The sequence below is a fragment of the Sphaerodactylus townsendi genome, linkage group LG13, assembly GCF_021028975.2.
Source record: "Sphaerodactylus townsendi isolate TG3544 linkage group LG13, MPM_Stown_v2.3, whole genome shotgun sequence".
NCBI lineage: Eukaryota > Metazoa > Chordata > Lepidosauria > Squamata > Sphaerodactylidae > Sphaerodactylus > Sphaerodactylus townsendi.
The window spans coordinates 7,922,675-7,937,752 of NC_059437.1; positions in this window are offsets into that span (position 1 = coordinate 7,922,675).

Consider the following 15,078-nt stretch of genomic DNA (forward strand, 5'->3'; position numbering starts at 1 on the left):
AACCTTTGTTTGCTGATCTACTCCCCTTTGAATGTTGTGTTTGTGTGTGAGGGTTTTCACTGGCGCAGCAGTGGCGCAGTGGTTAGGAGCAAGTGCATTCTAATCTGGAGGAACAAGGTTTGATTCCCTGCTCTGCCACTTGAGCTGTGGAGGGTTATCTGTGGAATTCAGATTAGCCTGTGCACTCCCACACATCCCAGCTGGGTGACCTTGGGCTAGTCACAGCTTTTAGGAGCTCTCAGCCCCACACACTGCATAGGGTTGTGAGGTGGGAAGGACAAGGAGATTGTAAGCCCCTTTGAGTCTCCTGCAGGGGAGAAAGGGGGGATATAAATCCAAACTTCTTCTTCTTCTTCTTCTTCTTCTTCTTCTTCTTCTTCTTCTTCTTCTTCTTCTTCTTCTTCTTCTTCTTCTTCTTCTTCTTCTTCTTCTTCTTCTTCTTCTTCTTCTTCTTCTTCTTCTTCTTCTTCTTCTTCTTCTTCTTCTTCTTCTTCTTCTTCTTCTTCTTCTTCTTCTTCACTGAGGAAACAGATATCCTAACCAATCAGTGATAACCCAGAAGAATCTGGCAGCATCACAATACTATGGATTTTAGCGTTTAAGCTGTTTGTTGTGTTAAGTTTTATTGACAATTTTAATATATCGTTTCAAATTATTCTGTTGTCCTTCACGCTGGATACAAACTGCAGCAAATTACTAATAATCAATACATTTCAGACAACTAAAGAAAGATGTGCAAATCAAGGACTGGTGGATTCACTTGGAGATTCAAAAAAAGGTTGCTGGGAATGTTTCTTTGGCTTACTGTATGTTGGAAAAGTAAATATTTTATACACCAGCTAAAGTAGCACTATGATGATTACAGACATGGCTGGCCTAGAAGACTTTATATCCTCAGGGCTGCCAGATTTTAAACAGCCAAGTTAGATATTTTTTGTAACTACTGCAGAACAAACCAGTTGCAAGAACAGAGGAGGCGACAGATCCCAAGGAGCCTAGCAGTCTGATCCAGAGAGGAATCGTGTGAATCCACCTATGGAGGCAGCATGGGGCTGCGCCAATGGATCCTCCTCAGGTCATTTGCCCCAGCAGAGGGGCAAATCTGTTGGTGGGCAGTTGCTGTGGCACTCCATGGATGCGTAGTGGGGGAGTTCTGGAGGCGTGGCTAGAGGTGGAACTGACAGTAGTAAGCTTCCACTTGACTTTTGCCTGTTGGAATGCTTGTACCGGGGGCTTGGGCCCATTGACCCCAATAGAGGGCTTTTCAGCAGAGGGGAGGCTTTTAATTTTTTTGCCCCCTTGCACTGCTGAGAAGAAGAAGAAGAAGAAGAAGAAGAAGAGGGGGAGGAGGAGGAGGAGGAGGAGGAGGTTTGGATTTATATCCCCCTTTTCTCTCCTGTAGGAGACTCAAAGGGACTTACAATCTCCTTGCCCTTCCCCCTTCACAACAAACACCCTGTGAGGTGGGTGGGGCTGAGAGAGCTCCGAAAAGCTGTGACTAGCCCTAGGTCACCCAGCTGGCATGTGTGGAAGTGCATAGGCTAATCTGAATTCCCCAGATAAGCCTCCACAGCTCAGGTGGCAGAGCGGGGAATCAAACCCGGTTCCTCCAGATCAGAGTGCACCTGCTCTTAACCTCCTACGCCACTGCTGCTCCTTCTTGGAGGAGGTGGGGCAGCACTGAAGCGGTGCTGTGACCCACCGCCGGGGACTCTGGATTGGGCTGTAGATTAGACGATCTGTGTTTCTGGAGTTTTAATACCGAAGACTAGCTAGATTGTTAACTCAAACCTTTGAACAAGTATATGAAACAGGAAAAAAAAGTGGATTAAGACATTTTGTTTTGCTGTATCCTTTGGAGTCTCAGTTCCAGAGATTTGTTTAGTTTCTTATTTAGTTGGCAGCAAATTATGTTAGTCTTGTTTACTGTAGAGATTGGAAGTGCACGTTATATAATAATCCCTTTCCTTCCCCAAGAAATAAACACAACTATCTGTCTTGCCGAAATTAAACTGAAGAACTGTTCAAGCAACTGTTGAGCAAACACATTACCTGAATATCTCTCGATATGTCTCTTAATGAGATCCCTAATTAGGCAAGACTTTAATTTAAAGTATAAAAAGTCATGCAGCTTAGTCTTTGAATTAACACTAAGCCTGCATCAGAGGAACTAGTCACCGTAATTATCCCCCAGCAGTAGACCAAAGGAAAATGTTCTGCAGCGATGTGCCACGGAAAACATTTGGAGGTGCGAGGGAGAAGTGAAATTAACTTGAAGATCACCCCCCAAATGTCAACAACCTGGAACAACAGCAACAACAACAACAAAAAGATACACTGCAGCAAATCTCCACTTTGCCACGGGTGTCAGGAATTCCTATGCAGTCATATTATGGGTTGTGATTCCGCCTTTGTTTAAACATAGCATGAAATCCTGGCTTATTTTTACCTATGGTTGGACTGCAATCAGAATCAGTTTGCAGATGATCATTGGCCCCTTCCGCACATGCCGAATAATGCACTTTCAATCCACTTCCAATGCACTTTGCAGCTGTGTGAAATAGCCAAATCCACTTGCAAACCATCGTGACAGTGGATTGAAAGTGCATTATTCCGCATGTGCAAAAAGGGCCATTTACATCCTCGTTCGCCTTGACAAATCCTGGTTTCATCAGGCATCTCAGCAACTAAGGAACAAATCAGAGGCTCATTCTGCACATGCAGAATAATGCACTTTCAAACTGCTTTCAGTGCTCTTTGAAGCTGTGCGGAATAGCAAAATCCACTTGCAAACAGTTGTGAAAGTGGTTTGAAAACGCATTATTTTGCGTGTGCGGAAGGGGCCAGAATGACTATCAGGATGTCAGGGTTTTGGGGGGAGGCAGGGTTTACATCACACAAAACTATAATTAAAACTTGAAGTGGTTAACGAACCAGTTTCAAACCATGCTGTCATATTCTGGTTTGACATACCTTCATTAACCATAGTCATCGGAATGGCCTGCATTCAGACACTTACAATAACCATAGTTACTTCCATTGAATCTAGAATTTCCTTTATATCAGAACTGAATCAAAATGTAGAAATTTGGTCCTTAGCCAAATTGAGTAAATGGTAATGAGAGAACGTTCACATTGGTTTCTGAAGGTTTTCTGCAGGCTTCATGTGGGGTTTGTTGCCCCTCAATTCCTATCAGCTCAGTATAATGTATGTGCATATGTATGTTTCTAACTGAGCCCTCAGAAACCTGTTTCTATTTTCCACTCAAGGGGCGATTCCGCACACGAGTAAAATAGGTTCGACCCAGTTCCCTGAGAAGGGTAATGACCTAGGTCGAAGCCATTGTTGTTCCCCACTGCAACCAGCTTGATCCCAGCTCGGAGGGTGGAATCATCCTGTGCCTCTTCGCTGCTCCATTCCGATTGGCTACTGTTCTATGGCCATGTTCTGTCTAACCCCACACATATTATAAAAAAACTGCCAGAGGAATGGAGGGACGAAGGTGGCATTTTTTGATTGGCCAGCTGTACGCATGGCCGAAACACTCAGCTGTGATTGGCTGAATAGGGGACTCCTGGCACCAGAGATTCCGCACATTACTGGAATCGAGCTGAGTTCAAGTGTGGTTCCCTGAAAAAGTAGCAGTTCCCAACTGGAGTCGGAAATTTGACCGTTACATGGGGTGAAGCTGGTACAAAACCACGTCGATCCCAGTGGTTGTGCGGAGCACTTAGGTCCAACGCAGCTCGAACTTAGGTCAATAACTCAAGTGTGGAATCGACCAAGGCCTATATAGGAGGGTCCTCACTTAGGTCAGGGGTCTGCAACCTGCGGCTCTGGAGCCGCATGCGACTTTTTCAGCCTTATACTGCGGCTCCACATGGCCTGGAGGCTGGAGGGTAGTGTGGGGGTGTCCCTCCAGTCCTCCAGAGCAGTGCTGGAAGGAAAGGTGAGTTGAGGGGCCGAACCAGAGGCGGCTCCGTGCGTGAGGGCGCTGCTTTTCGCATCCCCTCCCCTCTCCTCCCAGCGCTGGTCTGGAGGGCTGTAGGGACATGCCCACACTACCCTTCGACCTCAGGAGGTTGGAGGGTAGCATGGGAGTGTCCCCCCAGAGCAGCCGCCATCCCCCCTCTGCTATCTCCGCAGCCGCCATCCCCCCTCTGCCCCACGGAGCAGGTGACTGCATGCTCCATCGGGCAGAGGGGGTTTCCCTGCCTGGCGCCACTTCCTCCCACAGAGCGAGAGGTGGCGGCACTGGGGAGGCCACAGAAGGCATCCCCCCTGTGCCCCACAGTGCAGGCAACTGCCTGCTCTGTTGGGCAGAGGGGATTTCCCTGTCCAGCGCCTCTGTCTCCCAGCGCTGGAAGGAAAGGGGAGTGGAGGGGCCGAACCGGAGGCAGCTCCGTAGATCTTCGGGGCTGAGGAAAACAGGTCCAAATGGCTCTTTGGGTGGTAAAGGTTGCTGGCCTCTGACTTAGGTCATGTGTTTGATGTTGGCTGTAGTCTTTCTGTGCGGATTTGTGTTCTTTCCCAGCTGGAAACCATAATAGAGACACATTGTCAAAACTACCAGAGACTCCCGTGTGGTGGCTGGCGAGCAAACTTTAAGGATGAACTGGGAGCAGGACAGGTAATTTCATGAGGGGTGCTAGGCCATGTCTGGCAACCATGAGAGGCTCATGGAGAGGGACATGGGGGACTCTACATTCTGTGTACTGTAGGCAGTTTTCAAGGAAAACTCAGAAGTGATAGACAGTACCATAGAGTTCCAGAAACTCTATGTTTTCAGGCAGTTCCACAACCTCTATGGTACAATGGCAATTCCTAGAGCTACTCAAAGTCATTTCCAAGTTTCCCCTAGAAATGACATGGTGGCACAGATGACACAAGTTGTTAAAAAAATTACCCCATGGTCACACCAAGTGGCAACAAAAATTACCCCATGGTCACACCAAGTGGCACCAAAAATTACTCCATGGTGATACTAAGTGGCAACAAAAATTACCCCATGGTCACACCAAGTAGCAACAAAAATTACCCCATGGTCACACCAAGTGGCAACAAAAATTACCCCATGGTCACACCAAGTGGCAACAAAAATTACCCCATGGTCACACCAAGTGGCAACAAAAATTACCCCATGGTCACACCAAGTGGCAACAAAAATTACCCCATGGTCACACCAAGTGGCACCAAAAATTACTCCATGGTGACACCAAGTGGCACCAAAAATTACTCCATGGTGACACCAAGTGGCAACAAAAATTACTCTATGGTGACACCAAGTGGCAACAAAAATTACCCCATGGTCACACCAAGTGGCAACAAAAATTACCCCATGGTCACACCAAGTGGCAACAAAAATTACCCCATGGTCACACCAAGTGGCAACAAAAATTACCCCATGGTCACACCAAGTGGCAACAAAAATTACCCCATGGTCACACCAAGTGGCAACAAAAATTACTCCATGGTGACACCAAGTGGCAACAAAAATTACCCCATGGTCACACCAAGTGGCAACAAAAATTACCCCATGGTCACACCAAGTGGCAACAAAAATTACCCCATGGTCACACCAAGTGGCAACAAAAATTACCCCATGGTCACACCAAGTGGCAACAAAAATTACCCCATGGTCACACCAAGTGGCAACAAAAATTACCCATGGTCACACCAAGTGGCAACAAAAATTACCCCATGGTCACACCAAGTGGCAACAAAAATTACTCCATGGTCACACCAAGTGGCAACAAAAATTACTCCATGGTCACACCAAGTGGCAACAAAAATTACTCCATGGTCACACCAAGTGGCAACAAATTAACTATACTATCTGACACAGAAAACAAAGGAAAACAAAACCCTACAACAACCTAGCGCCCAAAAAGCTGTGTGAAAAACCTTTCTGACCTCGACCAAGCTCTGTTAACATCAAGCCAACAGCACTTCTGTGCTACTTGGTGGTGAAGAGAGATCTGGAGGAAACGGGTGGAGGATCACATGATCCTGGGTAGGAAGGCAGCTAGCCCAGCCTTGTGACTGGGGTTGATTCCCCACTGTCAATTAATCACGCCTTACTCACTCAAAATATCCAGGTTTCAGGCAGAACTCCCCACTGCCTGATCGCCGAACATGGATTCATCCTAGTTCTGGCACTCCCTCTCCATCTAATCACATGTTTTTTTTCAGAACCTGAATGTGCACTTTTTTAAAAAAATGCACCGAATCCAAATTGGTGGGGAGGATCGGGGTTTCAATCTAGATTTAATTTCCCACCGTTGGCAGTGACACGGAGCCTCCCAGCCAATCAGAGCACAGTGGGCTGTGCGCGATTCGCTCACAGCCCTTTTTTTGTTTCGTGCCGGCAGAGGCTACATGGAAACGTGGCTGTGTGGAACGTGATTTCTGCGCCAACTGTTAACTAAAATTACACTTTTGTGCCTGTGCAGCTGCGTGGGTAAAGAGTGCTGAAGCCGCGTATAAACGTAGTTTAGCGTGAAAAACCGCTCCCTTTCCATCTACGCGTGCGCGTGGTGACGTAGCTGCGCAAAAAAAGGCATTTTTAAAAATTCCTGCCCCAACACAGCACAACAGCCAATCAGGACGAGGAAGAAAGAGCTGCTGACCAGATCGCATATTCGATCACATGATCGTGGGGATTGCTGCACTGTTTGAAAGCGTGATAGACATGGATGTCCTCATCACATACACGCTACAGTGGGGAGGGTGAAACCTCGATGAAAAGGTGTCGATTCTTTTGAAACCTGGTTGTATCTGGATTTAATTTCTCAGTGGGGATTCGACCTGGGTGGGGTGGGGGGGAGGGAAGGACCACTCAACTAACAACTAAAAGCTCTTAAAATGGTAAGAGTGGCATAGGAAGTTAAGAGCTCGTGTATCTAATCTGGAGGAACTGGGTTTGATTCCCCGCTCTGCCGCCTGAGCTGTGGAGGCTTATCTGGGGAATTCAGATTAGCCTGTACACTCCCACACATGCCAGCTGGGTGACCCTGGGCTAGTCACAGCTTCTCAGAGCTCTCTCAGCCCCACCTACCTCACAGGGTGTTTGTTGTGAGGGGGGAAGGGCAAGGAGATTGTAAGCCCCTTTGAGTCTCCTGCAGGAGAGAAAGGGGGGATATAAATCCAAACTCCAAACTCTAACTAAAAAGCTCCGTGACTGGCTTGCGCAAGGGCTGTCCCACATGACTGCACAGAGCCCACAACAATGAACAAGGAATAATGTTCCGTCTAGACAACCAAACTGAATAGGGAGAGAGCTGTTTTCTCTCATTTAATACCCAATATTATTGCTGTGTGTTAAATGCAGACTGGTCTCCGTGGGTGTGTTTTCTAGAACGGGTTTCATATTTCAGCTTTGCTCACAGGAAACAAAAAAAAGCCATCTGCTGAAGAGTTTGTAGTTGTACAAAACGCACACACACACACGCACACACACACACACACACACATACACACACCACTGCTTGCTTTTAAAATATTGACCCTTTAAGTGTTTTGGGGTGGTTTTTTTGCATCTTTGACCAATTCTGAAAATGCCACAATCCTGCGGCCACTTTTCTGCCTCAAGTTACGAGATGAAAAATTCTATTTCTGGTTCTTTCTTCTTAGACTGTTATCCTAAAGATATGTGGACTCTCGTCCTGGAAAAAAGCTCCCAAGGAATTGTTCTTACTTAATGCTAAGAAAAGTGGGAGGCAGCTGGAGAAGAGAAGGGCCCAACATGAGATGGATTGAGTCTCTAAAGGAAGCCGTGGCCCTCAGCTTTCAGGACCTGAATAAGGCTGTCAATGATAGGAGGTTGAGGAGGACGTTGATTCATAGTGGTGGCCGTGAGCTGGAAGCAACTTGACGGCACTTAATGCACACACATTTATCACCCACGGACATCCTGAGTTGCTTCAGGTCTTCCCTCACTAAACTTTTCCCCAGACCCTCTAGGTAGAATTTAAAGTTGCCCTAGCTGGAGTCCACCTTCAAAACCCGTAGGGTGCCAGAGGTGGCACTTGGAGTCCTCTCTGTGGGCACGCGCACACAGAGTTCATCATATGGGGGGCATAAAATCACCCCCCCACACACACATCTAGGCTGGCCTGGGCCACTGAGCACGATGTGCGCGCAACGTGGTGAGCAGGGAGGACTCGGCTGGCGAACCTGGTGGCTGTGCTCCGGGTGGCTGCTGCCCGAGGGGGGGGGCCAGAGGAGACAGAGATGCTACAGAGGCACAGAGTGGTGCGTGCGGGGCTTGCTGGAGGCTACAGCAGGAGGCTTGCTGGAGGCTGGCCCCTGCTCAAGCAGGTACGGTGGAGGAAGAGGGAGCCAACCGGTTTTTTCTAAACTAAAACCTCAGCATTCAGGTTAAATTGCCAGGTTGGCACCTCGCAATAAATAAGTGGGGTTTGAGTTGCAATTTGGGCACTTGGTCTCAAAAAGGTTCGCCATCACTGCCGTAGGTTAACTGGAATGCTACCCAAACATATATGATCAGTATGCAAGTGGTGGACATCCTTGTCCCCTGTTTGTTTTCTTCCGGAGGTGTATGTGTGCTACTTTCCCAGTTCCCAGGGCTGGAGATCAGTGTTTATTCCCAGCCGATATGGCTCCTTCATTGAACGACTGGTGCTGGCATCTGTTAGAGTTGCCAAGTTAGGAAATTCTTGGGAGATTTTGTGGGGCGGAACTTGCAGAGGGCAGAGTTTGGGGAAGGGAAGGACCCTCAGTGGGTGTCAGGCATGGCCCCTAGGTGATTGAGATGCATTCTTAACTCTGTGCCTGAGCTACATAAAATATAGATGGTGATTGTACCTAGGTGATTGAGATGCATCCCTGTCAATGTAACTACTCTTAGATATTCCATATGTGCTTTGACTGCTATATGTTACCACTGTGGCAATGGAACATTCTTTCCTTGATCTTCCTTTTATGGTTTCACATGCTTGGTAGATAACTAGGCTTGTCCCTGACACTTTCTGCTCCCATGGGAAGCGGGATGTTTCCGTTGCTCTGCGGGGGCAGGATGTCAGGTGGCTTTATCTCTATCTGTCGCTGACCTTCGGGTGCTCTTAGGCTCTGATGTAACTCTTTCTCACATTCTTTGGGAAAACGGGAGGGGGGATTATTTCTAGATTGTACACCGCCCAGAGCCCTACGGGGATGGGGCGGTATAATAAATCGAAATAAATAAATAAATAAATAAATAAATGGTGGGGGGGGGGGGGGGTGGGGGGGGGGGGGGGTGGGGGGGGGGGGGGGTGGGGGGGGGGGGGGGTGGGGGGGGGGGGGGGTGGGGGGGGGGGGGGGTGGGGGGGGGGGGGGGTGGGGGGGGGGGGGGGTGGGGGGGGGGGGGGGTGGGGGGGGGGGGGGGTGGGGGGGGGGGGGGGTGGGGGGGGGGGGGGGTGGGGGGGGGGGGGGGTGGGGGGGGGGGGGGGTGGGGGGGGGGGGGGGTGGGGGGGGGGGGGGGTGGGGGGGGGGGGGGGTGGGGGGGGGGGGGGGTGGGGGGGGGGGGGGGTGGGGGGGGGGGGGGGTGGGGGGGGGGGGGGGTGGGGGGGGGGGGGGGTGGGGGGGGGGGGGGGTGGGGGGGGGGGGGGGTGGGGGGGGGGGGGGGTGGGGGGGGGGGGGGGTGGGGGGGGGGGGGGGTGGGGGGGGGGGGGGGTGGGGGGGGGGGGGGGTGGGGGGGGGGGGGGGTGGGGGGGGGGGGGGGTGGGGGGGGGGGGGGGTGGGGGGGGGGGGGGGTGGGGGGGGGGGGGGGTGGGGGGGGGGGGGGGTGGGGGGGGGGGGGGGTGGGGGGGGGGGGGGGTGGGGGGGGGGGGGGGTGGGGGGGGGGGGGGGTGGGGGGGGGGGGGGGTGGGGGGGGGGGGGGGTGGGGGGGGGGGGGGGTGGGGGGGGGGGGGGGTGGGGGGGGGGGGGGGTGGGGGGGGGGGGGGGTGGGGGGGGGGGGGGGTGGGGGGGGGGGGGGGTGGGGGGGGGGGGGGGTGGGGGGGGGGGGGGGTGGGGGGGGGGGGGGGTGGGGGGGGGGGGGGGTGGGGGGGGGGGGGGGTGGGGGGGGGGGGGGGTGGGGGGGGGGGGGGGTGGGGGGGGGGGGGGGTGGGGGGGGGGGGGGGTGGGGGGGGGGGGGGGTGGGGGGGGGGGGGGGTGGGGGGGGGGGGGGGTGGGGGGGGGGGGGGGTGGGGGGGGGGGGGGGTGGGGGGGGGGGGGGGTGGGGGGGGGGGGGGGTGGGGGGGGGGGGGGGTGGGGGGGGGGGGGGGTGGGGGGGGGGGGGGGTGGGGGGGGGGGGGGGTGGGGGGGGGGGGGGGTGGGGGGGGGGGGGGGTGGGGGGGGGGGGGGGTGGGGGGGGGGGGGGGTGGGGGGGGGGGGGGGTGGGGGGGGGGGGGGGTGGGGGGGGGGGGGGGTGGGGGGGGGGGGGGGTGGGGGGGGGGGGGGGTGGGGGGGGGGGGGGGTGGGGGGGGGGGGGGGTGGGGGGGGGGGGGGGTGGGGGGGGGGGGGGGTGGGGGGGGGGGGGGGTGGGGGGGGGGGGGGGTGGGGGGGGGGGGGGGTGGGGGGGGGGGGGGGTGGGGGGGGGGGGGGGTGGGGGGGGGGGGGGGTGGGGGGGGGGGGGGGTGGGGGGGGGGGGGGGTGGGGGGGGGGGGGGGTGGGGGGGGGGGGGGGTGGGGGGGGGGGGGGGTGGGGGGGGGGGGGGGTGGGGGGGGGGGGGGGTGGGGGGGGGGGGGGGTGGGGGGGGGGGGGGGTGGGGGGGGGGGGGGGTGGGGGGGGGGGGGGGTGGGGGGGGGGGGGGGTGGGGGGGGGGGGGGGTGGGGGGGGGGGGGGGTGGGGGGGGGGGGGGGTGGGGGGGGGGGGGGGTGGGGGGGGGGGGGGGTGGGGGGGGGGGGGGGTGGGGGGGGGGGGGGGTGGGGGGGGGGGGGGGTGGGGGGGGGGGGGGGTGGGGGGGGGGGGGGGTGGGGGGGGGGGGGGGTGGGGGGGGGGGGGGGTGGGGGGGGGGGGGGGTGGGGGGGGGGGGGGGTGGGGGGGGGGGGGGGTGGGGGGGGGGGGGGGTGGGGGGGGGGGGGGGTGGGGGGGGGGGGGGGTGGGGGGGGGGGGGGGTGGGGGGGGGGGGGGGTGGGGGGGGGGGGGGGTGGGGGGGGGGGGGGGTGGGGGGGGGGGGGGGTGGGGGGGGGGGGGGGTGGGGGGGGGGGGGGGTGGGGGGGGGGGGGGGTGGGGGGGGGGGGGGGTGGGGGGGGGGGGGGGTGGGGGGGGGGGGGGGTGGGGGGGGGGGGGGGTGGGGGGGGGGGGGGGTGGGGGGGGGGGGGGGTGGGGGGGGGGGGGGGTGGGGGGGGGGGGGGGTGGGGGGGGGGGGGGGTGGGGGGGGGGGGGGGTGGGGGGGGGGGGGGGTGGGGGGGGGGGGGGGTGGGGGGGGGGGGGGGTGGGGGGGGGGGGGGGTGGGGGGGGGGGGGGGTGGGGGGGGGGGGGGGTGGGGGGGGGGGGGGGTGGGGGGGGGGGGGGGTGGGGGGGGGGGGGGGTGGGGGGGGGGGGGGGTGGGGGGGGGGGGGGGTGGGGGGGGGGGGGGGTGGGGGGGGGGGGGGGTGGGGGGGGGGGGGGGTGGGGGGGGGGGGGGGTGGGGGGGGGGGGGGGTGGGGGGGGGGGGGGGTGGGGGGGGGGGGGGGTGGGGGGGGGGGGGGGTGGGGGGGGGGGGGGGTGGGGGGGGGGGGGGGTGGGGGGGGGGGGGGGTGGGGGGGGGGGGGGGTGGGGGGGGGGGGGGGTGGGGGGGGGGGGGGGTGGGGGGGGGGGGGGGTGGGGGGGGGGGGGGGTGGGGGGGGGGGGGGGTGGGGGGGGGGGGGGGTGGGGGGGGGGGGGGGTGGGGGGGGGGGGGGGTGGGGGGGGGGGGGGGTGGGGGGGGGGGGGGGTGGGGGGGGGGGGGGGTGGGGGGGGGGGGGGGTGGGGGGGGGGGGGGGTGGGGGGGGGGGGGGGTGGGGGGGGGGGGGGGTGGGGGGGGGGGGGGGTGGGGGGGGGGGGGGGTGGGGGGGGGGGGGGGTGGGGGGGGGGGGGGGTGGGGGGGGGGGGGGGTGGGGGGGGGGGGGGGTGGGGGGGGGGGGGGGTGGGGGGGGGGGGGGGTGGGGGGGGGGGGGGGTGGGGGGGGGGGGGGGTGGGGGGGGGGGGGGGTGGGGGGGGGGGGGGGTGGGGGGGGGGGGGGGTGGGGGGGGGGGGGGGTGGGGGGGGGGGGGGGTGTGGCACCACGAGGCTAGTTGTTCAACCTCCCGTCTGTATGCGGTTTCATCATTGTCTCGAATGAGACCAATCACTGTTGTATCATCTGCAAATTTATTTATTTATAATCAATTGTATATACCGCCCCTCCCCCGAAGGGCTCTGGGCGGTGAACATCATAATACCAAACAATCACATTCAAACCCAGTTAAAACAGCGAATGAGACAAAATTACAGCAGCGTCCAGCGTAAAACTTCATAAAATATAATAAACCCTGAGCATTGATGCAGAACAGTGGCTGCAAGACCAATCCATGTCCCAGGAACTACCCAGTCTGAATTTCACCCACTTTTGCCACAGAATCACTAACAGTGGAATCATAACTATTTTATTTATTTATTTATTCAGACAGAACAATTAATTCGATTAGTCTGCAAATTAGACAGTCAGATAATTAAATTAGTCAGTCAGTCAGTCTTTTATACCGCCCCATCCCCGAGGGGCTCCGGCCGGTGTACAACATAAAATCCCAATACAGGTATAAATAGAATTACCAAAACCTTTTAAAACAGCAGTAAAAATAATAAGAGGCGTCCAACAAACCCCCATTTTAAATCCTCCCCTAAGCGGGAGGGAACGGTGAGTCCCATTAGATGGAAGAGGGCTCGGATGTTAAGAGCCAAAAAAGGGGGGGCACCTTCAGCAGCTGGTCCCTCCAAAGGCCCGGCGGAACAGCTCCGTCTTACAGGCCCTGCGGAACTCGCCAAGGTCCCGCAGGGCCCGGACGGCTGGAGGAAGAGTGTTCCACCAGGCCGGGGCCAGAGCCGTAAAGGCCCTGACCCGCGTGGAGGCCAGCCGCGTCATTGAGCCTCTTTTAGGCTCATTGATTTCACTGGATTTGGAAGGGAGGAACTCTACTCAGAATGCACTATAAGTGGCCTTATGCAAGCCATGCGAACCAGCGTGGTGTAGCAGTTAAGAGCAGGTGGATTCTAATCTGGAGAACCAGGTTTGATTCCCCACTCCTTCACCTGAGTGGCAGACCAGCACTCCTAAATTCCTGTGGGGTGACCTTGGGCTAACCACAGTTCTTCGGCTTCTTACAGGAGAGAAAGGTGGGGGATAAATCCAAACTCCTCCTCCTCCTCCTTAGCATCATCTGCAAAATGGGGAAATAATGGTTCTGACATTACAATACAGTTGCCACTGAAGAACTCCAGGAGAAGGCATCTGGTTTTGCTTTGAACACTAAAAAAAAATCCGTGTAAATGTCAAGCCAAAAAGATGAAAACACAACCATTCTGTGGGTTTGCAAGCATATTAAAGATTCAATCCCTTTGGACATGTACACGGCAAGGCAGTGTGTTTCAGCTCTGCCCTCGCTGATTATTTTGGGTCTTTTGTAGCGTGTTTCTTGAGAAGACTGTTACGTTTGCTTACCTGCACTCAGCCAGGGAGAACAATCGCCTGATTTCTTTGAAGGGTGACAGATGAAAGAGGCAAGCGGTGAATGCCTGATTTTGCTAGGAGCTAAAAGTGAAAGAGGAGACTCGCTCTCCAGGGCAGCCTCTGAAACACGCAAGCACACGCCAGTGTTAAGTCGGACACAGAAACAAGTCAACGGTTTCTTCTCCCAGGATAACTCATTTTGTACACTAGCCCTTGGTTTTAGGCCAGTGGTTCTCAACCTTCCTAATGCCGCGACCCTATAATACAGTTCCTCATGCTGTGGTGACCCCCAACCCTAACATTTATCCATTTTACAAATGGAGAACACTGATGCTGAGAGTCTTAGGCAACCCCTGTGAAAGGGTTGTTCAAGAACCACAACTTTCGGCCCTGGATACTCATTTTCCAGCGTGTGTGAATCAGCCTTCTTGCATGGCAAGTTCAGATTTTACAGTTGCAAGTGATGAGGTTCAGGGTTTCATTGTACAGCATGCACCAAAACATACAGTATACTAAGGTGACCAGATTGTCACCTTTTTAAACCGGGATGGGGGGGGGGGCGCATGCGCGTGTGGCCACAGGAGTGCACTGCCTTTTGGGGTTCTCCCCGGTTTCCCATGAGTGCCTCAGAAGGCAGTGCGGCAGCCTCCCATGCATGCGGCTGCAGGTGACTAAAGAAAACTAGTTACTGGCTGAAGTTTATTTTATTTTATTTATAATTGTAATTATAATTATTTTATTTATAATTGTAATTATAATTATAAGGAGCAGCAGTGGCGTAGGAGGTTAAGAGCCCGTGTATCTAATCTGGAGGAACCGGGTTTGATTCCCAGCTCTGCCGCCTGAGCCGTGGAGGCTTATCTGGGGAATTCAGATTAGCCTGGGCACTCCCACACACGTCAGCTGGGTGACCTTGGGCTAGTCACAGCTTCTCTGGAGCTCTCTCAGCCCCACCCACCTCACAGGGTGTTTGTTGTGAGGGGGGAAGGGCAAGGAGATTGTCAGCCCCTTGGAGTCTCCTGCAGGAGAGAAAGGGGGATATAAATCCAAACTCTTCTTCTTCTTTTTCTTCTTCCTTTCTGGTCTCCCTTCCGAATGCTGACCACTTAGCTCCTGAGATATGATCAGACCGAGCTATACTATTCTACCTTCCCTTCCAAAACATAACATAAGGCAGGGGTTTTTTTTAAAAAAAAGTTAAGAACCACTGTTACTATTCAGGTGTAAAAATTCCCCATTCAGTTTTTATTTTTCTAAAATTGCATCACATTAAATTATGTACACGCAGCTGGAAGTTGTCATCCTCCATAAACTGGCACATCTGCTAACCCTGTAAGGGTACTGTACGTGTAGTTCCTCTGTTATTCTTTACTGTTGCTCTGGTCTTTATCACATGCTTGGGCAACGGGGCAGCAAAGGCAGAGGTGGG